The sequence below is a fragment of the Hyperoodon ampullatus genome, assembly GCF_949752795.1.
Source record: "Hyperoodon ampullatus genome assembly, chromosome: 8".
In the NCBI taxonomy this organism is placed as follows: domain Eukaryota; kingdom Metazoa; phylum Chordata; class Mammalia; order Artiodactyla; family Ziphiidae; genus Hyperoodon; species Hyperoodon ampullatus.
Genome location: NC_136921.1, coordinates 97,801,117 through 97,829,007, shown reverse-complemented (window position 1 = coordinate 97,829,007; position 27,891 = coordinate 97,801,117). Strand labels below are relative to the sequence as shown.

Below are 27,891 nucleotides of genomic sequence, written 5' to 3'. Positions count from 1 at the left end.
TCTTCAAATGGGTTCTAACAATCTGACTATACTGGCAAAGGGGACCTCATTAGATATGCTTTGTTTCTTCATGAGGACATACTTTACACTAGTATTTTCTTCATTCTGAAAGCAAAGGAACACATTTTAAAGTATATTTTCCATCCCAGCTTCATTTAGAACGTTGTGCTGTTTCTCATAGTAAAGGGGGCACTCACTGAAAAATAATTCTAGGTTTAGTTGATTTTGTCTTTTTAAATTGCTGATGCTTCCAAGAAGGAGGAAGTCTCCAGAGAGGCCTGCATCTTCAAAATTACTTTAAAGCCATAGGCCCCGTGTCAACAATGTAAAGGAACGAAGTTCATCAGTTGTTTTGCCCAGTGTTAGGCCAAACCCTACACACCATGTGACCTTTGCACCTACCGTGACTTCTGTGAGGTCTTCTCAGGAGATTGGAGACTCTGGGATCTCTCTAAAGACTCTTTTGAATGCCATTAAAACCATGGAGGGAAGACTGGAAGGTAAAATAGACATTCTTGCCTCAAGACCATTAAAAAATGATGAGTCACCAAATTTTCTTCACCGGGATTCGGTAAGTGAAGGCCACAAATTAAATCATAAGGAAATTTCAGATTTATACAACAATGAAGAAAAGTAGTAACATCTAGAAAGATAACGTTTGGAGGTGTGAGTAACAACAAGGAAAGAACTTCTTCACAAACAGCAAAAACTGATGATGTAGATCAAAACCATCATTCTGGCTATTGCATACTTAGTTTTTGATTTGGACACAGAAATGTCATATTTGGCTTAAGAGTAACCATTGAGATTTTTAATCTAATTTTCACTTTAAAAATTAATGCTAATAGTCTTAACATTTACAGTAAAATGGGTAAAGCCTGATTTTCAAGTAGAAATACATAAATAGAAGCCCTGAGAACTTGAACACTGGAAAATACTTCCCAAAGAAAACTTACTAGAGCATCCATCTTTGTTTGGTATTTAAAAATAGAAAGTACTGTAGCTTGTCTTCTAGAGTTAACTACAATTTAGACCCTTTCTGTAAGCACTTTTGCTAGTGGCCTTTTCATTTTTATAAATAATTTATAAGCACTGGTAAAATTATAAAAACTATATTCTTCCTAATGTGCTTTTCTAGAACAAAATCCAATAGGTTTTCAAAACCTTATAAGTTAGCATCTTTTGTAGTATTCTTGAACCCTTACAGAAGACGTTAAAGTATTTTTAACGTTACAGGTTAAAAGTTATAAGGAAGTATAATTTGAGGAAGGTGTGGGGAAAAGGCAATCTTCTTTGCTGCTGTTTGGAGTGCCCTTTTCCTGTGGAGGACAATTTGGCTTTGTTTATCACCTTACACCCACAGTTGTACTTTTTCCTACAGATACACTAGCTTGTACATAAGACATGTTTACAAGGTTACTTTCTGAAGTATTGTTTGTTATTAGCAAAAGACTAGAAACAACCAAAATTCCATCAGTAAGAGGCTGGCTAAATAAATCATGGTATATCCATAGTTTGGAATACTGTTTGAAGATATATTTATCTTAATCATAACATATCTATTATTAGGTTAAAACAGTCAAGGTTCAGAAGAGTATACAGAGTATTTTACTATTTGTGTGCAAAAGGGTTAGGGCGATGAAGTATACATATGTATTCACTTTTGAATAGAGTCTCTCTAAAATGAATCGTAATAAATTGGCAACATTATTTTCGAGGAAGGAAACTGGGTGGCTGGGAGATTTTTCACTTTATCCTTTTGTACCTTAAGAGTAATGTGAATGTGCTACCCATCCAGAAAAAATTTATGAACATTTTATTTTCAACAGAAGTAAAAGTAGAGAAAGGATGGTCTTTTCAACAAATGTGCTAAAGCAATTGGGTATCATATGCAGAAACAAAAAAACAAAATACCTTTGATCCATACCTCTTACCATACATAAAAATTAACTCAAAATGGATGAAAGCCCTAAAGGTAAAACTTAAAACTGTAAAACTTCTGAAACATAGGATGAAACCATTGTGATCTTGGATTACACTAAGATTTCTTAGATTTGACATCAAAAGCATGATCCATAAAGGAAAAAATGTAACATTGACAACGTATGCTCTTCAAAGACATTGTTAAGAAAATGACAAACTACAGGCTGGGGGAAGAAAACATTTGCAAATCACATATCTGATAAAGGTCTTGTCTCCACAGTTTATTAAAAACTCTCAAAACTCACTAAGAAGGAAAAACAATCTGAAAAAAAAAAAGGCTCAAAGTATTTTATTTATTTGGTGAACACACGTTTCACCAAAAAAGATATACGGATGATAAATAAGCACCTGAAAAGATGTTAAACATCAGTCATTAGGGAAATGCAAATTAAAACTGCAGTGAGGTACTACCACACACTATTAGAATGTCTAAGATTGAAAAACTGATTACCCCAAGTGTTAGTGAGGATGTGGAGGAACTCTCATACATTGCTGAAGGGAATGTAAAATCACTCAGCCACTCTGGAAAATAGTTTGGTAGTTTCTTTAAAAGTGAGACATACTACGACCATACAACCCAGGCATTCCACTCCTATGCATTCACCAAAGATAAATGAAAGCATATATCTACACGAAGATCTGTATACAACTGCCCAGAGCAACTCTACTTGTAACAGCTTAAAACTGGAACAACTCCAGTGTTCAGCAGAACACTCTTCAGCAACAGAAAGGAAGAAGTATTGATATATAAAGAAGAGTGAGTGAATCTCACAATAATTGTGCTGAGTGGAAAATCATTCAAAAATGAGTACATCAAATATGATTTCATTTATATAAGATTCTAGGAAATAAAAGTGAATTGATTGTGACAGAAAAGAGGTCAGTGGTAGCCTTGGGTGGATGTGTAGGAACAGGGAGAGATAGAAGTGGGGGAAATTACAAAAAGGCATAAGGGAACTTTTGGGATAATGGAAGTGTTCATTATCATGATTATGGTTTATACATAAATCAAAATTGTACACTTTAAATATACATAGCTTATTGTATTTCAACTATATCTCAGTAAGGCTGTTTTAGAAAATGTGAATGTATTATACTAAAATTAATTATTTTTAAATGTTTAAAATAACATTCTTGAAATGACAAAAGCAGTAGCGATAGAGAACAAATTACTGGTTGCCAGGGGACCTGGGATGAGTTTGGGGGAGGGTGTGAACACAGAGAAGTAGCACAAGTGAGTTCTTTGCGGCAGTGGAGCAGTTCTGTATCTTGATTGTCGTGATCACAGGAATATGTGCATGGGGTCAAATTACATAGAGCTACGTGCATGTGTGCATACACAGATGAATGCAGGTTAAAAAAATGGTGAAGGGCTTCCCTGGTGGTGCAGTGGTTGAGAGTCCGCCTGCCGATGCAGGGGACGCGGGTTCGTGCCCCGGTCCGGGAAGATCCCACATGCCGCGGAGCGGCTGTGCCCGTGAGACATGGCCGCTGAGCCTGCGTGTCCGGAGCCTGTGCTCCGCAACGGGAGAGGCCACAACAGTGAGAGGCCCACGTACCACACACACACACACACACACACACACACAAAAAGTTCCTTTTCATCCATTTCTTAGGTGTCTCACAGTTTCTATAGTGTTATGTTTTTATAGTTTTATATTAGAAAATATATGTAAGGGGCAATATTAGGGTAGGAGATTAAGAAGTACAGACTACTGTGTATAAAATAAGCTACAAGGATATATTGTACATTACATGGAATATAGCCGATATTTTATAATAACTATAAATGGAGTATAATCTTTAAAAATTGTGAATCCCTAGGTTGTATAGTTGAAACTTACATAATATTATAAATCAACTCTACCTCAATTTTTAAAAATATGTATCTATATATATTTAGATCATTTGAAACAGTAGGAGGATATGACCTTGACCTAAATACTGGTATTTCCGAGACTGCCTGGTAAGCTAGCTGTGGAAGCTACTTGGATTTTAATGACACAGAAACATCAGGTCTCTGAGGGCAGCAGGATTTATTTGCTTCTGTGTTCTTCCCCATTTCAGTGTCCTGAATTAGAAATTCTTCCAGAAAAGAAACCCAGTATAAAAAGTAAAGTGCTTTATAGATGAGAACATGCCATCTGACAAGTTTCAGGGCATTTTATTGAGTACTCTGAGGCTGGGGGTAACGTCAGTTACCTGAGAAATATTGTGGAATAAGGATATTCTGTGTTTTGTTTGAAGAGAGGCAAATCGAAAATTCTTGAGTGTTCATCAGTATTTTCCACTGAGTTCTAAGGTTAACAGCAGTTTGCTTACGTTTAAAATGAGAATAAGTGTTGCATCAATACCTCTCTTTAGAGGCAGCCATTCTAATTCTGAACCTTAAGTGAATACACTTAAGGGGGAGCCATGGAACATGTTTTATACTGTACACTGTGGAAAAGAGCACCAGAAACAGGCAAAGATGAGAAAAAGGATTCTGCTGATGGAACAAGAGAGATTTCCTAAGACAAAATGTGTTTTCATGTAGCCTTTCTAAAAAAAACGAAGTATTAGCACTCAAATTTTAACAGTTCTTGAAAACAATCAGTGGCTACAACCAAGAGGAGTTTGCCCTTCAGAGGTGGGAAACAAGAAAAGATACTGAGAGAGGAAAAAGTTGATTTAAATTAAAAATTTTGGATGAATTTTTTTCTGATTCAGAGATAAGCTCAGTAATGTTAATTGTCGATTTGTATTGAGAGGGTTGGGAATAAGAGGAAGAAAATGTAGAAAAACACACAATTTGGAGATTTGTGAGTAAATATTAATGATTTTATTCCCCCAAATCATCTTTTCTTTAAAGTGAAAGATGTGAGTAGTCAGCTTTATGAGTTAGTTTTCAAATATAATTCAGCCTATAAGAATTCTGTTAATTCAACTTTCGTAATTCTCTGTGGGTAAACACAAGACTCTTGTCTGCTTACATATTGACAATTCTAATTATCCGTACTCAGAAAGGGTTTTGAATACTAGATACCACAATTTCTTTAAAATTGAAATATTTTACCCACAAAGTCTCACTGTTATATTCATGAGTCATGTTAATTTGCACTTTCCATAAACGCTATAAACCAAATGAATTATCTCAGTACATGTATAAGGCTATAGCCTATTTTATTTGTTGAAATAGCTATTTTAGTAGAAGTAGCGTCATTAGAAAAACAGGATCGCTTTTTACAAGGTTTAAGGATTTTCTGTGATTTTTTTCTGCAAAACTTGTGACACCTTTTTTTTTCTGTTTTGGAGTGTGTGTGTGTGTATATATATATATATATATATATATATATATATATATATACACACATATATATATGTATATATACGTATATTTATATATATATATATATTTCGTTAATGAGACTTGTTTTTTTATTCTTCTGTTTTTCCTCTAGATAAAAGTTAAGCAGCTAGAAGAACAACTACATTCTTTTTCTGAAACCAGTTCACAGAACGACCATCTACGCAAGTTGAATAAGGCACTAGAGGGCAAATATGCTCAGGTGTGATTAATAGCTATAAAACAGATTGCTTCTATGTTGTTTTAATTAGCTTTTAAGAAATTGGTGACTTTCTCCCCACCTCACCGTATGATCCCAGAAAGATGAATATTCTCTCACTTGACTCAATTTATCAAAAATATTTTAAACACCCTCGATGTACAAGGTTCCACTCAACCACAGAAGAGTTCATAAAGATGCCTGAAGCAGTATTGGGACATTGAACTTGCATGCTCTAATTGCAGGATTAGGAATGTACTCGGCAGACTTTATTATAGAATAGAAGGTTATGCCTTTCAGAAACAAAATAGATTGTATTGTGAGCATGCATAGGGAACATCATCATGATGAAAGCCTCGAGAATCTCTATCATAGAGGAAGTGTTTTTTTAATTTGAACCTTAAAACTTTTGGCAGAGGTGAGGAACAAGTATCTTTGGGTTTTTAATTACAGGCGAACGCAGAACTCATTGCCAACAAGATATACTTGCAATAGCGCACTTGAAAGAGGTATTAGTAGTGAAGGTGCTTACTGGTTAGCATGGTGGCAATTGAGACTGAGACTATTGAGACTATTAACAATGATTTACAAATTTATCACATTATTTATTTTTAATTTTTAACAGTGTAAGCATGTGTAACTTCTTTAACTATAACGTTTGTGTATGTATACCCTTGGTAACCAAGCAACTAGAATGTGTCTTCAAATGGGTTCTAACAATCTGACTATACTGGCAAAGGGGACCTCATTAGATATGCTTTGTTTCTTCATGAGGACATACTTTACACTAGTATTTTCTTCATTCTGAAAGCAAAGGAACACATTTTAAAGTATATTTTCCATCCCAGCTTCATTTAGAACGTTGTGCTGTTTCTCATAGTAAAGGGGGCACTCACTGAAAAATAATTCTAGGTTTAGTTGATTTTGTCTTTTTAAATTGCTGATGCTTCCAAGAAGGAGGAAGTCTCCAGAGAGGCCTGCATCTTCAAAATTACTTTAAAGCCATAGGCCCCGTGTCAACAATGTAAAGGAACGAAGTTCATCAGTTGTTTTGCCCAGTGTTAGGCCAAACCCTACACACCATGTGACCTTTGCACCTACCGTGACTTCTGTGAGGTCTTCTCAGGAGATTGGAGACTCTGGGATCTCTCTAAAGACTCTTTTGAATGCCATTAAAACCATGGAGGGAAGACTGGAAGGTAAAATAGACATTCTTGCCTCAAGACCATTAAAAAATGATGAGTCACCAAATTTTCTTCACCGGGATTCGGTAAGTGAAGGCCACAAATTAAATCATAAGGAAATTTCAGATTTATACAACAATGAAGAAAAGTAGTAACATCTAGAAAGATAACGTTTGGAGGTGTGAGTAACAACAAGGAAAGAACTTCTTCACAAACAGCAAAAACTGATGATGTAGATCAAAACCATCATTCTGGCTATTGCATACTTAGTTTTTGATTTGGACACAGAAATGTCATATTTGGCTTAAGAGTAACCATTGAGATTTTTAATCTAATTTTCACTTTAAAAATTAATGCTAATAGTCTTAACATTTACAGTAAAATGGGTAAAGCCTGATTTTCAAGTAGAAATACATAAATAGAAGCCCTGAGAACTTGAACACTGGAAAATACTTCCCAAAGAAAACTTACTAGAGCATCCATCTTTGTTTGGTATTTAAAAATAGAAAGTACTGTAGCTTGTCTTCTAGAGTTAACTACAATTTAGACCCTTTCTGTAAGCACTTTTGCTAGTGGCCTTTTCATTTTTATAAATAATTTATAAGCACTGGTAAAATTATAAAAACTATATTCTTCCTAATGTGCTTTTCTAGAACAAAATCCAATAGGTTTTCAAAACCTTATAAGTTAGCATCTTTTGTAGTATTCTTGAACCCTTACAGAAGACGTTAAAGTATTTTTAACGTTACAGGTTAAAAGTTATAAGGAAGTATAATTTGAGGAAGATGTGGGGAAAAGGCATTCTTCTTTGCTGCTGTTTGGAGTGCCCTTTTCCTGTGGAGGACAATTTGGCTTTGTTTATCACCTTACACCCACAGTTGTACTTTTTCCTACAGATACACTAGCTTGTACATAAGACATGTTTACAAGGTTACTTTCTGAAGTATTGTTTGTTATTAGCAAAAGACTAGAAACAACCAAAATTCCATCAGTAAGAGGCTGGCTAAATAAATCATGGTATATCCATAGTTTGGAATACTGTTTGAAGATATATTTATCTTAATCATAACATATCTATTATTAGGTTAAAACAGTCAAGGTTCAGAAGAGTATACAGAGTATTTTACTATTTGTGTGCAAAAGGGTTGGGGCGATGAAGTATACATATGTATTCACTTTTGAATAGAGTCTCTCTAAAATGAATCGTAATAAATTGGCAACATTATTTTCGAGGAAGGAAACTGGGTGGCTGGGAGATTTTTCACTTTATCCTTTTGTACCTTAAGAGTAATGTGAATGTGCTACCCATCCAGAAAAAATTTATGAACATTTTATTTTCAACAGAAGTAAAAGTAGAGAAAGGATGGTCTTTTCAACAAATGTGCTAAAGCAATTGGGTATCATATGCAGAAACAAAAAAACAAAATACCTTTGATCCATACCTCTTACCATACATAAAAATTAACTCAAAATGGATGAAAGCCCTAAAGGTAAAACTTAAAACTGTAAAACTTCTGAAACATAGGATGAAACCATTGTGATCTTGGATTACACTAAGATTTCTTAGATTTGACATCAAAAGCATGATCCATAAAGGAAAAAATGTAACATTGACAACGTATGCTCTTCAAAGACATTGTTAAGAAAATGACAAGCTACAGGCTGGGGGAAGAAAACATTTGCAAATCACATATCTGATAAAGGTCTTGTCTCCACAGTTTATTAAAAACTCTCAAAACTCACTAAGAAGGAAAAACAATCTGGAAAAAAAAAGGCGCAAAGTATTTTATTTATTTGGTGAACACACGTTTCACCAAAAAAGATATACGGACGATAAATAAGCACCTGAAAAGATGTTAAACATCAGTCATTAGGGAAATGCAAATTAAAACTGCAGTGAGGTACTACCACACACTATTAGAATGTCTAAGATTGAAAAACTGATTACCCCAAGTGTTAGTGAGGATGTGGAGGAACTCTCATACATTGCTGAAGGGAATGTAAAATCACTCAGCCACTCTGGAAAATAGTTTGGTAGTTTCTTTAAAAGTGAGACATACTACGACCATACAACCCAGGCATTCCACTCCTATGCATTCACCAAAGATGAATGAAAGCGTATATCTACACGAAGATCTGTATACAACTGCCCAGAGCAGCTCTACTTGTAACAGCTTAAAACTGGAACAACTCCAGTGTTCAGCAGAACACTATTCAGCAACAGAAAGGAAGAAGTATTGATATATAAAGAAGAGTGAGTGAATCTCACAATAATTGTGCTGAGTGGAAAATCGTTCAAAAATGAGTACATCAAATATGATTTCATTTATATAAAATTCTAGGAAATAAAAGTGAATTGATTGTGACAGAAAACAGGTCAGTGGTAGCCTTGGGTGGATGTGTAGGAACAGGGAGAGATAGAAGTGGGGGAAATTACAAAAAGGCATAAGGGAACTTTTGGGATAATGGAAGTGTTCATTATCATGATTATGGTTTATACATATATCAAAATTGTACACTTTAAATATACATAGCTTATTGTATTTCAACTATATCTCAGTAAGGCTGTTTTAGAAAATGTGAATGTATTATACTAAAATTAATTATTTTTAAATGTTTAAAATAACATTCTTGAAATGACAAAAGCAGTAGCGATAGAGAACAAATTACTGGTTGCCAGGGGACCTGGGATGAGTTTGGGGGAGGGTGTGAACACAGAGAAGTAGCACAAGTGAGTTCTTTGCGGCAGTGGAGCAGTTCTGTATCTTGATTGTCGTGATCACAGGAATATGTGCATGGTGTCAAATTACATAGAGCTACGTGCATGTGTGCATACACAGATGAATGCAGGTTAAAAAAATGGTGAAGGGCTTCCCTGGTGGCGCAGTGGTTGAGAGTCCGCCTGCCGATGCAGGGGACGCGGGTTCGTGCCCCGGTCCGGGAAGATCCCACATGCCGCGGAGCGGCTGAGCCCGTGAGCCATGGCCGCTGAGCCTGCGTGTCCGGAGCCTGTGCTCCGCAACGGGAGAGGACACAACAGTGAGAGGCCCGTGTACTGCAAAAAAATAAAAAATAAAAAATGAAAATTGTAAATTTTGTAGTGTAGTTATTCTCATTAAAGTCAATTTCCTGGTTTTAATGTTGAACTACAATATAAGATGTCATCATTAGAAGCAGGGAAAAGAGTGCATGGGGACTCTGCACTAATTTTGTAAACTCCTGTGACTCTGTATTTCAAGATAAAGTATTTTTTAAAAGAGTAGTATTTAGAATAGTATGATGAATCTGAAACAACTGTGTAGATATACTAAAAGTATTTCAGATATGTAAAAGTCGAATACTTCTAATTAGGATTAGGACACTATTTAGAAGACTTCTGTAACACTATTTTCTTGACACTATTTAGTTCTTATTCACCTTTGCTTTTATGATATTAATTTATGTTGTATTTTCAAATTCTGTGATAATCAATTTCTCCCCCATTTTTCATCTTAGCATCATTGTCTCATCTACCTTACCTTCATTCTGCGCTGTCATAGAGATTGACATATATTACAGATTTGCCCATGTTTATTAACAGATTTTTTTTGCTTTGTAGTTTTAAGGGGGAAAACAGCTACTAAAGCTAGTTTTTATTTACAATAATATATAAGCATATTTAATTAAACATTTTAAATTTGGTTTCTAAATTGCTGTGTCTTATTCTAATTGCTGATTGACTGTGCTTTGGGAGAATCATTTATCATTTCTTTTTTTCTACTAAGGTGAAATCCATTCTTGAAAAGAAAGAACGTGAGCTCTCACGAGTTGTGAAGGGTCGTGCTGCAGCCCTGAAAGAGAGTCAGAAGTTGAAACATGACCTCAAAGCTTTGGAGGACTGGGAGAACAAGAAGGCAAGACATCAATCCTTTCTGAAGTCTGTTACTGAAATGAAGCACTTCTGAAATCTTTCATGAGCCATATTCTTTCTTTTCTTGTGACCTTTAGTAAAACAGAATGAGGATTGATCAGAAGAGGATTTTTTTTTCCTAAAGAAAGGATAACTTTAGAAGAGCTCTAAAATATTTCCTTTAAAAATACATGATTTAACTCCCAATGTTTTTTTTCCTTCCTGTCTTAAAATAATCAAAAGTCCTATTTTTTTCTGTTGAAACACATCTGACCTTGTTAATAATAACCACATACTTATGTATTATTAATGTGATATAACACTGTTAAGAGTTTATGTTAAGTCAAATTACCAAATGCTTTCTGCTTAACAGTGTGTGTACTTAGTGGGAAGAGAGGTAACATCCCAAAATTCTTGACAGCAGGGGCTAGATTTTGCCCCTCTGAAGAGGGCTGTGAGTCACATCATTCTTCAGCAGCTTCCACTTATGGTCCTCTTTCCTCAGATAATTCTGATGGGCTTCAAAGGTGTTATCTTCTTCTGACCCCATGGTAAGATAGCTGAGGAGGGCTAGCACAGGCCAGTCTGGGACCACCTCTAGACCCAAGAAGCTGTTGGTCCTTATGTCTCTAGTTAATATATGTGCTGTGACACGACAATAGTTAGGATGCACTGCAGAGCTCTTCATAGGATCCATATGATCTAGGGTTTAGTTTTCTTTTTCTCAGAGTCAAAATAACTTAAGAAACAAAATAAATATAAAATATACTTTAATTATTCCTCTTAGCATTCTACCAGACCTGGTTTCCATACTCTTCTAGAAGTCATGGGACTCAGCAGAAGAATAACCAGAAAGGATCAAATATCTTTGTCTTATTTCATTTTCTATTAGGTGGGAAACTTTCAGCAACAACTGGCAGAAGCTAAAGAAGACAACTGCAAAGTTACAATCATGTTGGAGAATGTGTTGGCTTCTCACAGTAAGATGCAAGGCTCTCTGGAAAAAGTGCAAATAGAGCTTGGGCGGAGGGATGCAGAGATTGCAGGCCTCAAGAAAGAAAGGTACCAGAGATTATTTTTCTGTCTTTGTACTTGTATTTTTCTGCTGCGTTGTAGTAAAGAACAGAGTGCAGTCAACAAACAGTCATTTTCTATTGATCCCCTTGTGAAAATAAAGTAGTAAAATGGTATTTAAAGAACTAGCAAATTCAGAAAAATCTGGAATTATAAATAAAAATGATATCCAAAAATTCTCATATTTTGTAGCGATGTAAATAAGTATGTATTCTAGAAATTCATGTGATATATGCTGTTTTATCCTTGCTGTTTTCTACACCATTTATACCTGCCCTTGGGTCTACAGAATGGTAATTGTCAAGATTAAAGCCAAGTGTCTACTTCTGTTTGAATTAATTATCCATTAATTAGTATCCTATTTATTTTAGATGAATCATTCTGAGAACTACTTTTAGCCATGTTTTGTAAGTGAACTCCTTTAAATGTTTCAAAAATTACATAAAAGTTTCCCTTTTAGGTTAATGAACAAATGGTTTGAGTTTAATCAGACCTCTAAGACATATTGTAATACATTAGTGGTGAATATTGCCTCTGTGTTATGGGAGAACAAGTGAGTTTTATATTCTTCATTGTGCTTCTTTTTTTACATATTATGAATCTGTATTACCTCTGAACTTAAAAAAAAGTCAAGGGGATGGTATTAAAAATTGTTTACTATTCACAATAAAATTCTGGGTAAAAAGCAGAAATCTCAACAGCAAGCCAGTCCATACAGAGGTGATATATTTTTGTACTAGTAATATATATATAGTATAAAGTTACCAGCCCATAAGTTAGTCATTAACATGTACTGATACTTTAATATATAAAGCCAAATTGAATCATAAATGGGACAAGTTTTTAATCCATAGGAAAATTAGTTTCTTAACCTGAAGCTGAGGCTACTAATTGTCACCTGCCAACTCTCAGATATTCTGAGCATCTGTAGCCCACTACATATGCCATTTGGGCTTCCTGGAAGGTGCCCTGTAACTCCCAGTGGTATCACTCCTAGATGGTACTTTTCTGTGGTCACTCTCCCTGTGCCCTTCATTTACAGGGCTCTAAATCAACAGCGGGTACAGAAGCTGGAAGCAGAAGTGGACCAGAGGCGGTCCAGAATCCTTGTCATGGATGCCCAGCACAACAGTAAGGTAGAAGCCAGGTTTTTATAGATGATAACGTTGATATTTTTTATTTTATTGGCATATTGCTAATTTGGAAAAATGGAGTAAAACAATCGGGTAAATTTCCTTTCCATTCAAGTCTGAGTTTTGAACAGTGACATATTTCCAAATGGGAAATGGGTCTGTGATCTTATAGTGAACCATTTATTGGGAAACCAGGACCATAAATATGCCTAACTCTCTTTGTCTTATATGGTCTGCATTCTTTTCATGTATTAATGCATAAGTGAACTTAAAGGGCTTAGAAAACAACATTACTTTAGTCAGAAGTAGCGAGAGTGATCCCACTTAATAAGGAGGCATACTCACATGTTTATAGGTGTATACACACATAAATATGTATCGACACGTATGCACACATATAAAATAGAGATATTTCCTATAAAAAGCTTTTTCTAGAAGGATATACAAGGGACAGTTGCCAGTTCTTATCTCTCTAGGCAGTGAGACCAGAGGGTCATAGGATCAGGAAGGGGAGTTCAACTGGTTTAAAACCTTAGAAATTAGGATAAATAAGTTGGCTCTATTTTCCAAAACTCTCTAGTGACCAGTGGAGCATACCCTTCCCATCACCTTCTAAGAGTCTCCTAAGGACTGTCTGTAATAAGTTCTCACATATATATATTCCAGGCATCTGGAGTCTTTGGTTCTCTTTCCAAATAATTATTGTTTCAAAGTTTAAAGAGTGAATATACAGTGTTATGGACTTCTTGTATCTGTTACAGTGGAATTATAAACAATCTTCTTCCTTCTCTCTTTCAGATGGAGGCTCTACAAAAAGCTCTAGATGTAGCTAGAGAAGAAAACAGGAGACTGGCTATGAGCCTGGAGCAAGCTCTCCAGACAAATCATCAGCTGCAAACAAAGCTTGATCCTGTTCAAGAGAAATTGGAAAGCAAAGAACTTGAGCTACGGAATTTGGAAACCTTCATGTAAGGGCAGTATAGTCACAGTGGAATTAGGCAAGAGCCTCTGGGAGAGAAAGTTTGGCTAATTCACATAAACCAGTTAAACCCTTTTTCCCTACTTTGAGCTAGTACTCCCAGCAGAGCCATGTGAAGGAAGCAGGCATAGTTGAGCAGAGCAGATATTAGCTGGCTGGGGTACGCTCCTTTTCAGCTCTTCCCTCATATAGTGTCGGTCTTCTTCTGTACATGAAGGTTTAAACCAAGTTGGAAGGGATACTTACATGTTTCTGCCAAACCTTTTCTATCAGAAGCTTATGTGTCCTTTAAAAGCATGATTTGGAAAAGTAGAAACAGAAGGATGGATGGGAATAACCCGTCCAGGAGTGGGATAATGCCATTTAAGCAGCTGCTAAACCATTCATTGTTTTCAACTTTTTCCCTGAGATTAGTGAGGTCAAACCCATCAAGTTCAGGTCAACCCACTAAAGTTTATTTGTTAAACTTTATCTAGGCAAATAGGATTTAGATATTAATAACATCCCATGAAAATTTATACCCAAGGGAAATGCATTGTGCACGTGGATCTTTATTCCTTTCATGTAGTGGACATACTGATATAGCAGACAAGTATAAGCTAAAGCAAAGAAGGTAGTTTTCATATTTGTAATCTGTACAAATTTTATATTCTGGTGAAATGTTGCTGGCTCAAGACTACTCAGTATTGGTTAAAACAAGAGTATGTGTTTCACTCTTTTGGGTGGATCTCTTTATATTGAATAACTTTTTGTTTTTTAATGCTGTAGGTAAATGCTTATTTCTTCTTCTGCTAATGAGTTCCAGATCAGTGATTTTTTACCCGGTGACTGATCTGCTTCTCATTGGTAAATGACGCCTACTAAGATGTTTTCTAAAGGTGATTTATCATGTCTCTTTTTCAAAACAGAGAACAGATGAGTGAAGAATCCAAAATAGAAGCAGAATTGCATGCTGAACGCATAGATGCTCTAAGGAAGCAGTTTCAAATTGAGAGAGAAACTGCAAAGAAAGCAGCACAACGGGAAGTGACTGAGGTATGGAGGCAAGTGACAAAAGCCTCCCTCTAGGTGAATGCCTTTGAAGAGGAGAACCAGCTACAGGATTTCCGAGAATGGCTACAGTTGTTCTTTGGTTCTTCTAATCCCCATTTTGCCAGCAAGCCAGATACATCTCTATGCTGTTTGTAAATTAACACAGAAAAAGTTTCTGATATAGTTATCTGCCCAATGAAGGAATGCCTTGATGACAGCCTTCCCATTGGAGAATAATAACTGAGTGGGAAGGAGGAGACCGCCATCTGCTAGACAGATGGCAAATCACCTGTCTCCTCAATTCACTTAACTAGCATCCATCATGCACCTACCTCCTCCTAAGAGGCACAAGTAAAAACAGCAGAAGATGTGGTCCGTGCTAAATTACCCCTTATTTAATTGTCATCTCCACTCTTTACATGAGACAACTAGGAAGACATCAGAAGATGTTTCCTGGATAGCTAGAAGCTGTGTACAATTTTAAAGGAATTCAAAAGTAAGGGAAAGTTTGTTTTAGGCTGGTTGGGTGATCGAAGAAGAGGGGAAGCTTGACGAAATTCTACAGGGTTGAGACTGGCAGAGCTGACAGGGCTGTGACACTCTATGTAAGAGGATGAACAAAGCTTAGTTACAGAAATAAATAGGACATGTGAGCAAAGAAAAAGGATTTGCCTCTCTTGATCAGAGCAGAGACTTTAGGAAATTTCTGAGAAAAGGGGGTTAGCTTAGATGAGACCAGCTGGTAGATGGCCTTGACTACCAGAATGTTGGATGGAAAGTATTAGGTAAAAGGAGAGCACTGTAGGTTTCTGAGAAGGCTGTGAGCACAATGTTAGGTCAGTTAGTCTGTTAGCAGTGGAGAGTAGGTAAGAATGAAGAGAAACTGGAAACATGGAGGCTAAGGGGAACTACAGCAGTTACTCTGGGCTTCAGATGATTAGAGCCAAGCAAAGTGTTTCTGTTGAAAATAGAGAACAATCAAATCAAAAATCCATTTTAATTAATAGAAAAATCAGACACTAAATGTATCATAAGCAAAGGGGAGGGAGTAATTAAAATAATTCGAAGACTTGGTTGGGGTGGCCAGTCTGTATTTTGCCAAATTTAGCGTATTTAGCAATTGCACTTGACAGCGCACAGTCACAAAATCAGATTCAACCGTTTATAGGATGCTTTGTAAATTGAAAAAGCACTGTATAAGTGTTAAAAATATTATAGAAATAATTTCTGTGGGAAACAAAAATGGGCACTGAAATTAAAAGTACCTTTATTCAGAGAGAGTTGTTCAGAATATTTAAAGGTTTAAATCCTTTTAACAGGGATCAGTAAAGATGGTGAACTTGTGCAGGAGAGACCAAGGAACAGTATGAGTGTGATGTCTTGAGCAGTTAGTGGCAGGGGTGGGTTCAGGATACACTGTTTAAGATTCCCAGCGCTGCCTCTTATTAGCAATGTGTAAATTTACTATCTGTGCAGAAGACTTCACTTCTGAGTCTCAGTTTCCTCAATCAAAATGGAAATCATCACAACTGCTTTCCAGGGTGGTTTTGAGGGTTAGTTTTTAGGGCTTACCCAGTTTTGACAAAGCTGTGATTGAGGTAATGGTGGAATATCTAACAGAAATTTAGTTGGGTGACAATAAAAGAGTAACACTGTAGTGTGAGGTTAGGATCTGAGGGAATGAGCTAGTATAAAGAGAAAAGGTAACACATAATTTTGACTTTTTTCTTTCACATGTTAAATACTTACCAGCCACAGAGTATACCACCCTCCTATCATCTCCCTTCTCAGCTGCCGACTCTTCTTCCTACAAATCCAGTGGTACTCATTTAAGGGCATATGGGGAAGAGGGGGAACTCTGTAAAATGATTTAAGTAATGTTAAAAGATAAATTGAGGAATAATAAAATTAAGAGTTTATTTGAACAAAAGTCAATTTGAGTCAGGCAGTATGCAATCAATTGCAATAGAAAGGCGCTCTGAGGAGTTGTATAAAATGAAAGACTTTTATAGGCAGAGGGGAGCAGGAACAAGGAAGTTATACTAGGCAAAAAAGTAGATTAGTTACTAGTAGCAGAGTTACTTCCTTTAAGGGATGGCAGGGGTCTGTCAGGCAGATTACTCACCTAATGCTGATCAGGCCATTCCTGATTGACTGGTTTAAGAGTCCTTTTCTGGGAGAGCCAAAACTGTAATTAAGTCTCAGTTTGGTGACATAAGGTTTAGCATAAGTGACTTCATTGTGGGTCTGTTGTCTTGTTTTGAATAGTAATCACTATGTTATTTTTCCACTAGACAAGTTTATTAAAATTTCTAAACATAAAGCAATATTCATAAGAAGTATAAACTACTATGTAAATAAGCTACAAGGATATATTGTACAGCACAGGGAATATAGCAAGTATTTTATAATAACTGGAGTATAATCTATAAAAATTTTTAATCACTATGTCCTACACCTAAATCTAATATAATATCATAAATCAACTATACCTCAATAGAAAAAAAAGCAAGATTATGAAAATACATGCAAGGATAGTCAATAACTGACAGGTGTATTTACATACACTCCATATAATTTATTTTCACTTCTCCATACATGAGGTTACAAGTGACAGAAAGAGATCAGCTTAAGCTTTAAAAAGAAAAAAAAAACCTTTAAAGCACAGCAATGAGCACTGAGCAATTAGTGTGTGCCAGGCTCTATATTGCTTTTCTACCTCCTCTTGTTTAACTGTTACATGAATCCTATGAAGTAGGCTATTCTCATACTTTTCCAATGATGAACTTTTAGCTTAGGGAAGTTAATTATCTGAAATTACTTGACTAGTGTGTGGTGAAGCTGAGATTTTAACTTCTGTCTGATTCCAAAGCCATGCTCTTAGAAAGCAAATGACGAACATACATTTACATTATCTGTTGTAAGAAAAATTGTGTTCTTTAGTGTTAAACATTATGAAAATCACTGAGAGTGTTTCTCCACAAATCTACTTCTTATTATTGCCTCACTTACCCTCCTTTTTAAAATATCTATTTATTTGGCTGTGCCAGGTCTTAGTTGCAGCACACAGGATCTTTAGTTGTGGCACACAGGATCTAGTTCCCTGACCAGGGATCAAACCCGGCCCCCATGCATTGGGAGCACACAGTCTTAGCCACTGGACCACCAGGGAAGTCCCATCACTTAACCTCCTTTTTAAAAGAAAGGTCCAAAGAGAACAAAATATAGGGACACAGCTAAACATAAGCTTCTCTTACTGTATGGAAGGTTAAAATGTTCTAATTTTCCCTTTGTATCCCACAGCTGAAGAAAGCCCTTGATGAAAGCAACTTCAGAGAAGTGGAAGTATCCCAGACCAACCGGGAGCTGTGGCAGACACTTACAGAGTTGAGAAAGGTACTGAACGGCAGCAAGGAGAAAATAAAGGATCAAAAGGCCCAAATTAAGTTCCACTTATCAGCTAAGGCGAATAATGCTCAGAACATAGAGAGGAAGAAGGTTGTATGAGAAACCCTAACTCTCCTCTCCTCCTTATTATCTGATGAGGATCCAGGCAGGAAGTGATGTCTGGGGAATATGGTTTCAGAGCCCCACCACCACCATGTGTTCTCTGGGAATTACAGCTACACCTGGGAAGTGGGCAGGTTGCCTGGGGGGAGGTGGGGGGAGACTCTTTGTCCCGCGGAGATACTGCTGCATCCGTGTTTGGTTTCTCATTAGCTGCCAGTGTCACATTCTGGCTCCCCAGCTGTCTCTTCCACAGTGATTGTACAAGACTTTGCTCTTTCGGGGTCAGGGGGCTGGATGGGAAGGAGAGCCCAGCAGGAACTGGTAACAGTGGATCTTATGTGGGATTCTTTCTGTCAGCCTATAGGCAAAAAGAGCAAGCCAGTTTTTCCACTGACCATCTTTCTATGTTATTTCCACATTTACATTCACCAAATAGAAACAGAATTGAGGCAAAAGGAGCTAATTAAGGATCAGTATCAGAAACAAGGCTATGAACGGGTAGATGATTTCCACACACTGTTTACCATTCACATGAAATCCCAAACTTGGACAGGTTCAGCAACCGTCTCCCTCTTTGTGCCTTACCAGTCACTGAGTATCCAGAAATGTGTATCTGAAATGACTAACCTACAGCAGGAGATGCAGCTGTTGGCCAAGAGCCAACATGATCTGTCAGCTCAGAAGAAACAGCAGGAGCTGCAACTCGAGGCAGAGCAGAAGAGGAGGTGGGAGCTGGAGCATCGGTGCCAGGTAAAAGGGTTCCTAAGATTCATCTCAGAGATTACCAGCAAAGGCCATGTGCAAAACCCAGCATGAGGGCACCTGGCTTTTCTAGGCTCTATAGAAGAAGACAAACTTACAAGTCGTTCACCTTAGCTAAGTCCTTAGAACCTTATTTAGGAATGAAGCCTGGAGCTTTGACTATGGCACCTCGTCTTCATGTTCAACGTAATAAAAATGATACTCATTTTTGAAGAACGGCTAAAGCTCACATATGCAAAGTACTAGTTACTAAGTAAGACTTGTGAACTTCATAGTCTTTCAGGAACTTTACACCCCTTGGTTCTTCCCCATAGCTCAGATACATCTGTTGCCGTTACAGGACTTTTATCTACTCCCAAACTAATGAAAAGCACATTTTATTACTAAAAAGGGATTTCAAGAGACCATCAAGCTCTTGCCTTCCAACAGAGATTGTCTGCTATGAAAAGTATTCTCCAGTTCTGGAAAGAGATGTTAATCATCTTTTCTCAGGAGAATCTGTAAATCAAAATCTATAATCATATACACAAATGTATACTGTAGGTTAAACTGAAAATAATAGTTTTTATCCTATAGTCTGGTAGCACCTGGAGTTAGAAAGTACCCCATCATACTTTCATAATTTGGTGGCTCATTTATTACAATATTGAAGCTTTTTCTTCCATATATAGTACATTGGGAGTTTGTCAAAAATCTCTGTATCACGTTTTCAGGAATTGGAAGAAACATTTAGACACCTGAAGAAATGTAAAGAGGCAACAGAGGATAAACTGAAAGAAGCTAGTGTGGAATCAGAACAGGTAAGGCAGACCCACGGACATGAAGACTTAGACAAGCTTCCTCAGACACGATGACCCTGAAACACAAGTGCGTATAATATCCTTCAGTAACACAGTTGTCAGGAGTGCATAAGGCAAGAACCAATACCTTAGTATAGCTTCCGTTATAAAGAATAGTTTTAGATTAAGATTCTGTGTCTTGATGAGACATCATAGAATGCTAAAAGATTGATTGACATTGACTAATATTAACTTGGTCATCCAAGCCCCTGAAATTCCAGAAATCCCTGGAATTGGGATTGACATATCTACACTAATATGTATAAAATAGATAACCAATAAGAACCTGCTGTATAATAAATAAATAAAATTCAAAAAAGAAGAGATACTTAAGCTAAAGGTATCACAGTGACCTTGCTGCCAGTTTATCCCTTTTGTAGCCATTAAGTTACATGATAATATGACTGCCAGAATGGTATATTAAAAGGAATATGGGGGGCGGGGTGAAGACTGTGCACTAGGATGATGCGGAATTCGCGTCTGCTCACAACGAGGGCACCTGGGGGACCACGGACACCTAAGGGGACGGGAGGAACCCCCAGAGACCAGGTAGGACCTGGGGTGTGTGGGGGAGTGATGGAGGAGGAGAGCTGCCGTCTCTTCTTCCTACAAATCCAGTGGTACTCATTTAAGGGCATATGAGGAAGAGGGGGAACTCTGTAAAATGATTTAAGTAATGTTAAAAGATAAATTCAGGAATAATAAAATTAAGAGTTTATTTGAACAAAAGTCAATTTGAATCAGACAGTATGCAATCGATTGCAATAGAAAGGCGCTCTGAGGATTTGTATAAAATGAAAGACTTTTATAGGCAGAGGGGAGCAGGAACAAGGAAGTTATACTAGGCAAAAAGGTAGATTAGTTACTAGTAGCAGAGTTACTTCCTTTAAGGGACGGCAGGGGTCTGTCAGGCAGATTACTCACCTAATGCTGATCAGGCCATTCCTGATTGACTGGTTTAAGAGTCCTTTTCTGGGGGAGCCAAGACTGTAATTAAGTCTCAGTTTGGTGACATAAGGTTTAGCATAAGTGACTTCATTGTGGGTCTGTTGTCTTGTTTTGAATAGTAATCACTATGTTATTTTTCCACTAGACAAGTTTATTAAAATTTCTAAACATAAAGCAATATTCATAAGAAGTATAAACTACTATGTAAATAAGCTACAAGGATATATTGTACAGCACAGGGAATATAGCAAGTATTTTATAATAACTGGAGTATGATCTATAAAAATTTTTAATCACTATGTCCTACACCTAATACTAATATAATATCATAAATCAACTATACCTCAATAGACAAAATCAATATTATAAAAATATATGCAAGGATAGTCAATAACTGACAGGTGTATTTACAAAACTCCATATAATTCATTTTCACTTCTCCATATATGAAGTCACGAGCTTAAGTTTTTTAAAAAAAAAAAAAACCCTTAAAGCACAGCAATGAGCACTGAGCAATTAGTGTGTGCCAGGCTCTATATTCCTTCTCTGCCTCCTCTTGTTTAACTGTTACATGAATCCTATGAAGTAGGCTATTCTCATACTTTTCCAATGATGAACCTGAAGCTTAGGGAAGTTAATTATCTGAAATTACTTGACTAGTGTGTGGTGAAGCTGAGATTTTAACTTCTGTCTGATTCCAAAGCCATGCTCTTAGAAAGCAAATAACGAACATACATTTACATTATCTGTTGTAAGAAAAAGTGTGTTCTTTAGTGTTAAAAATTATGAAAATCACTGAGAGTGTTTCTCCACAAATCTACTTCTTATTATTGCCTCACTTACCCTCCTTTTTAAAATATCTATTTATTTGGCTGTGCCAGGTCTTAGTTGCAGCACACAGGATCTTTAGTTGTGGCACACAGGATCTAGTTCCCTGACCAGGGATCAAACCCGGCCCTCATGCATTGGGAGCACAGAGTCTTAGCCACTGGACCACCAGGGAAGTCCCATCACTTAACCTCCTTTTTAAAAGAAAGGTCCAAAGAGAACAAAATATAGGGACACAGCTAAACATAAGCTTCTCTTACTGAATGGAAGGTTAAAATGTTCTAATTTTCCCTTTGTATCCCACAGCTGAAGAAAGCCCTTGATGAAAGCAACTTCAGAGAAGTGGAAGTATCCCAGACCAACCGGGAGCTGTGGCAGACACTTACAGAGTTGAGAAAGGTACTGAACGGCAGCAAGGAGAAAATAAAGGATCAAAAGGCCCAAATTAAGTTCCACTTATCAGCTAAGGCGAATAATGCTCAGAACATAGAGAGGAGGAAGGTTGTATGAGAAACCCTAACTCTCCTCTCCTGCTTAGTATCTGATGAGGATCCAGCCAGGAAGTGATGTCTGGGGAAGATGGTTTCAGAGCCCCACCACCACCATGTGTTCTCTGGGAATTACAGCTACACCTGGGAAGTGGGCAGGTTGCCTGGGGGGAGGTGGGGGGAGACTCTTTGTCCCGCGGAGATACTGCTGCATCCGTGTTTGGTTTCTCATTAGCTGCCAGTGTCACATTCTGGCTCCCCAGCTGTCTCTTCCACAGTGATTGTACAAGACTTTGCTCTTTCGGGGTCAGGGGGCTGGATGGGAAGGAGAGCCCAGCAGGAACTGATAACAGTGGATCTCATGTGGGATTCTTTCTGTCAGCCTATAGGCAAAAAGAGCAAGCCAGTTTTTCCACTGATCATCTTTCTATGTTATTTCCACATTTACTTTCAGCAAATAGAAACAGAATTGAGCCAAATGGAGTTAATTAAGGATCAGTATCAGAAAAAAAGCTATGAACAGGTAGATGATTTCCACACACTGTTTACCATTCACATGAAATCCCAAACTTGGACAGGTTCACCAACCGTCTCCCTCTTTGTGCCCTACCAGTCACTGAGTATCCAGAAATGTGTATCTGAAATGACTAACCTACAGCAGGAGATGCAGCTGTTGGCGAAGAGCCAAAATGATCTGTCAGCTCAGAAGAAACAGCAGGAGCTGCAACTCGAGGCAGAGCAGAAGAGGAGGTGGGAGCTGGAGCATCGGTGCCAGGTAAAAGGGTTCCTAAGATTCATCTCGGAGATTACCAGCAAAGGCCATGTGCAAAACCCAGCATGAGGGCACCTGGCTTTTCTAGGCTCTATAGAAGAAGACAAACTTACAAGTCGTTCATCTTAGCTAAGTCCTTAGAATCATATTTAGGAATGAAGCCTGGAGCTTTGACTATGGCACCTCGTCTTCATGTTCAACTTAATAAAAATGATACTCATTTTTGAAGAACGGCTAAAGCTCACATATGCAAAGTACTAGTTACTAAGTAAGACTTGTGAACTTCATAGTCTTTCAGGAACTTTACACCCCTTGGTTCTTCCCCATAGCTCAGATACATCTGTTGCCGTTACAGGACTTTTATCTACTCCCAAACTAATGAAAAGCACATTTTATTACTAAAAAGGGATTTCAAGAGACCATCAAGCTCTTGCCTTCCAACAGAGATTGTCTGCTATGAAAAGTATTCTCCAGTTCTGGAAAGAGATGTTAATCATCTTTTCTCAGGAGAATCTGTAAATCAAAATCTATAATCATATACACAAATGTATACTGTAGGTTAAACTGAAAATAATAGTTTTTATCCTATAGTCTGGTAGCACCTGGAGTTAGAAAGTACCCCATCATACTTTCATAATTTGGTGGCTCATTTATTACAATATTGAAGCTTTTTCTTCCATATATAGTACATTGGGAGTTTGTCAAAAATCTCTGTATCACGTTTTCAGGAATTGGAAGAAACAGTTAGACACCTGAAGAAATGTAAAGAGGCAACAGAGGATAAACTGAAAGAAGCTAGTGTGGAATCAGAACAGGTAAGGCAGACCCACGGACATGAAGACTTAGACAAGCTTCCTCAGACACGATGACCCTGAAACACAAGTGCGTATAATATCCTTCAGTAACACAGTTGTCAGGAGTGCAAAAGGCAAGAACCAATACCTTAGTATAGCTTCCGTTATAAAGAATAGTTTTAGATTAAGATTCTGTGTCTTGATGAGACATCATAGAATGCTAAAAGATTGATTGACATTGACTAATATTAACTTGGTCGTCCAAGCCCCTGAAATTCCAGAAATCCCTGGAATTGGGATTGACATATCTACACTAATATGTATAAAATAGATAACCAATAAGAACCTGCTGTATAATAAATAAATAAAATTCAAAAAAGAAGAGATTCTTAAGCTAAAGGTATCACAGTGACCTTGCTGCCAGTTTATCCCTTTTGTAGCCATTAAGTTACATGATAATATGACTGTCAGAATGGTATATTAAAAGGAATATGGGGGGGCGGGGTGAAGACGGTGCACTAGGAGGATGCGGAATTCGCGTCTCCTCACAACGAGGGCACCTGGGGGACCACGGACACCTAAGGGGACAGGAGGAACCCCCAGAGACCAGGTAGGACCTGGGGCGTGTGGGGGAGTGAAGGGGGAGGAGAGCTGCCGTCTCTTCTTCCTACAAATCCAGTGGTACTCATTTAAGGGCATATGAGGAAGAAGGGGAACTCTGCAAAATGATTTACGTAATGTTAAAAGATAAATTGAGGAATAATAAAATTAAGAGTTTATTTGAACAAAAGTCAATTTGAGTCAGGCAGTATGCAATCGATTGCAATAGAAAGGCGCTCTGAGGAGTTGTATAAAATGAAAGACTTTTATAGGCAGAGGGGAGCAGGAACAAGGAAGTTATACTAGGCAAAAAAGTAGATTAGTTACTAGTAGCAGAGTTACTTCCTTTAAGGGATGGCAGGGGTCTGTCAGGCAGATTACTCACCTAATGCTGATCAGGCCATTCCTGATTGACTGGTTTAAGAGTCCTTTTCTGGGAGAGCCAAAACTGTAATTAAGTCTCAGTTTGGTGACATAAGGTTTAGCATAAGTGACTTCATTGTGGGCCTGTTGTCTTGTCTTGAATAGTAATCACTATGTTATTTTTCAACTAGACAAGTTTATTAAAATTTCTAAACATAAAGCAATATTCATAAGAAGTATAAACTACTATGTAAATAAGCTACAAGGACATATTGTACAGCACAAGGAATATAGCCAGTATTTTATAATAACTGGAGTATAATCTATAAAAATTTTTAATCACTATGTCCTACACCTAAATCTAATATAATATCATAAATCAACTATACCTCAATAGAAAAAAAAGCAAGAATATAAAAATACATGCAAGGATAGTCAATAACTGACAGGTGTATTTACATAAACTCCATATAATTTATTTTCACTTCTCCATACATGAGGTCACGACCTTAATTTTTTTTAAAAAAAAACCCTTAAAGCACAGCAATGCGCACTGAGCAATTAGTGTGTGCCAGGCTCTATATTCCTTTTCTGCCTCCTCTTGTTTAACTGTTACATGAATCCTATGAAGTAGGCTATTCTCATACTTTTCCAATGATGAACTTTTAGCTTAGGGAAGTTAATTATCTGAAATTACTTGACTAGTGTGTGGTGAAGCTGAGATTTTAACTTCTGTCTGATTCCAAAGCCATGCTCTTAGAAAGCAAATGACGAACATACATTTACATTATCTGTTGTAAGAAAAATTGTGTTCTTTAGTGTTAAAAATTATGAAAATCACTGAGAGTGTTTCTCCACAAATCTACTTCTTATTATTGCCTCACTTACCCTCCTTTTTAAAATATCTATTTATTTGGCTGTGCCAGGTCTTAGTTGCAGCACACAGGATCTTTAGTTGTGGCACACAGGATCTAGTTCCCTGACCAGGGATCAAACCCGGCCCCCATGCATTGGGAGCACAGAGTCTTAGCCACTGGACCACCAGGGAAGTCCCATCACTTAACCTCCTTTTTAAAAGAAAGGTCCAAAGAGAACAAAATATAGGGACACAGCTAAACATAAGCTTCTCTTACTGTATGGAAGGTTAAAATGTTCTAATTTTCCCTTTGTATCCCACAGCTGAAGAAAGCCCTTGATGAAAGCAACTTCAGAGAAGTGGAAGTATCCCAGACCATCCGGGAGCTGTGGCAGACAGTTACAGAGTTGAGAAAGGTACTGAACGGCAGCAAGGAGAAAATAAAGGATCAAAAGGCCCAAATTAAGTTCCACTTATCAGCTAAGGCGAATAATGCTCAGAACATAGAGAGGAAGAAGGTTGTATGAGAAACCCTAACTCTCCTCTCCCCCTTAGTATCTGATGAGGATCCAGGCAGGGAGTGGTGTCTGGGGAATGTGGTTTCAGAGCCCCACCACCACCATGTGTTCTCTGGGAATTAGAGCTACACCTGGGAAGTGGGCAGGTTGCCTGGGGGGAGGTGGGGGGAGACTCTTTGTCCCGCGGAGATACTGCTGCATCCGTGTTTGGTTTCTCATTAGCTGCCAGTGTCACATTCTGGCTCCCCAGCTGTCTCTTCCACAGTGATTGTACACGACTTTGCTCTTTCGGGGTCAGGGGGCTGGATGGGATGGAGAGCCCAGCAGGAACTGGTAACAGTGGATCTCATGTGGGATTCTTTCTGTCAGCCTATAGGCAAAAAGAGCAAGCCAGTTTTTCCACTGACCATCTTTCTATGTTATTTCCACATTTACATTCAGCAAATAGAAACAGAATTGAGGCAAATGGAGCTAATTCTGGATCAGTATCAGAAAAAAGGCTATGAACGGGTAGATGATTTCCACACACTCTGTTTACTATTCACATGAAATCCCAAACTTGGACAGGTTCACCAACCGTCTCCCTCTTTGTGCCCTACCAGTCACTGAATATCCAGAAATGTGTATCTGAAATAACTAACCTACAGCAGGAGATGCAGCTGTTGGCCAAGAGCCAACATGATCTGTCAGCTCAGAAGAAACAGCAGGAGCTGCAACTCGAGGCAGAGCAGAAGAGGAGGTGGGAGCTGGAGCATCGGTGCCAGGTAAAAGGGTTCCTAAGATTCATCTCAGAGATTACCAGCAAAGGCCATGTGCAAAACCCAGCATGAGGGCACCTGGCTTTTCTAGGCTCTATAGAAGAAGACAAACTTACAAGTCGTTCATCTTAGCTAAGTCCTTAGAATCATATTTAGGAATGAAGCCTGGAGCTTTGACTATGGCACCTCGTCTTCATGTTCAACTTAATAAAAATGATACTCATTTTTGAAGAACGGCTAAAGCTCACATATGCAAAGTACTAGTTACTAAGTAAGACTTGTGAACTTCATAGTCTTTCAGGAACTTTACACCCCTTGGTTCTTCCCCATAGCTCAGATACATCTGTTGCCGTTACAGGACTTTTATCTACTCCCAAACTAATGAAAAGCACATTTTATTGCTAAAAAGGGATTTCAAGAGACCATCAAGCTCTTGCCTTCCAACAGAGATTGTCTGCTATGAAAAGTATTCTCCAGTTCTGGAAAGAGATGTTAATCATCTTTTCTCAGGAGAATCTGTAAATCAAAATCTATAATCATATACACAAATGTATACTGTAGGTTAAACTGAAAATAATAGTTTTTATCCTATAGTCTGGTAGCACCTGGAGTTAGAAAGTACCCCATCATACTTTCATAATTTGGTGGCTCATTTATTACAATATTGAAGCTTTTTCTTCCATATATAGTTCATTGGGAGTTTGTCAAAAATCTCTGTATCACGTTTTCAGGAATTGGAAGAAACAGTTAGACACCTGAAGAAATGTAAAGAGGCAACAGAGGATAAACTGAAAGAAGCTAGTGTGGAATCAGAACAGGTAAGGCAGACCCACGGACATGAAGACTTAGACAAGCTTCCTCAGACACGATGACCCTGAAACACAAGTGCATATAATATCCTTCAGTAACACAGTTGTCAGGAGTGCAAAAGGCAAGAACCAATACCTTAGTATAGCTTCCGTTATAAAGAATAGTTTTAGATTAAGATTCTGTGTCTTGATGAGACATCATAGAATGCTAAAAGATTGATTGACAT

The 27,891-nt window shown here is 37.6% G+C and overlaps 1 pseudogene across 1 annotated transcript in view; it reads left to right on the top strand.

Annotated features, from left to right (window-relative positions):
* The window catches only part of LOC307057538 (coiled-coil domain-containing protein 150-like), a 197,149-nt pseudogene that overhangs the window by 150,910 nt on the left and 18,348 nt on the right, over positions 1 to 27,891 (top strand). Inside the window, exons 16-26 of the transcript in view lie at positions 5,424 to 5,531; positions 6,655 to 6,798; positions 10,477 to 10,605; positions 11,494 to 11,663; positions 12,718 to 12,811; positions 13,607 to 13,776; positions 14,696 to 14,822; positions 22,013 to 22,207; positions 22,649 to 22,717; positions 22,808 to 22,969; positions 23,695 to 23,781. The product of the transcript in view is annotated as a coiled-coil domain-containing protein 150-like (transcript). The remainder of the gene's footprint in view (positions 1 to 5,423; positions 5,532 to 6,654; positions 6,799 to 10,476; positions 10,606 to 11,493; positions 11,664 to 12,717; positions 12,812 to 13,606; positions 13,777 to 14,695; positions 14,823 to 22,012; positions 22,208 to 22,648; positions 22,718 to 22,807; positions 22,970 to 23,694; positions 23,782 to 27,891) is intronic.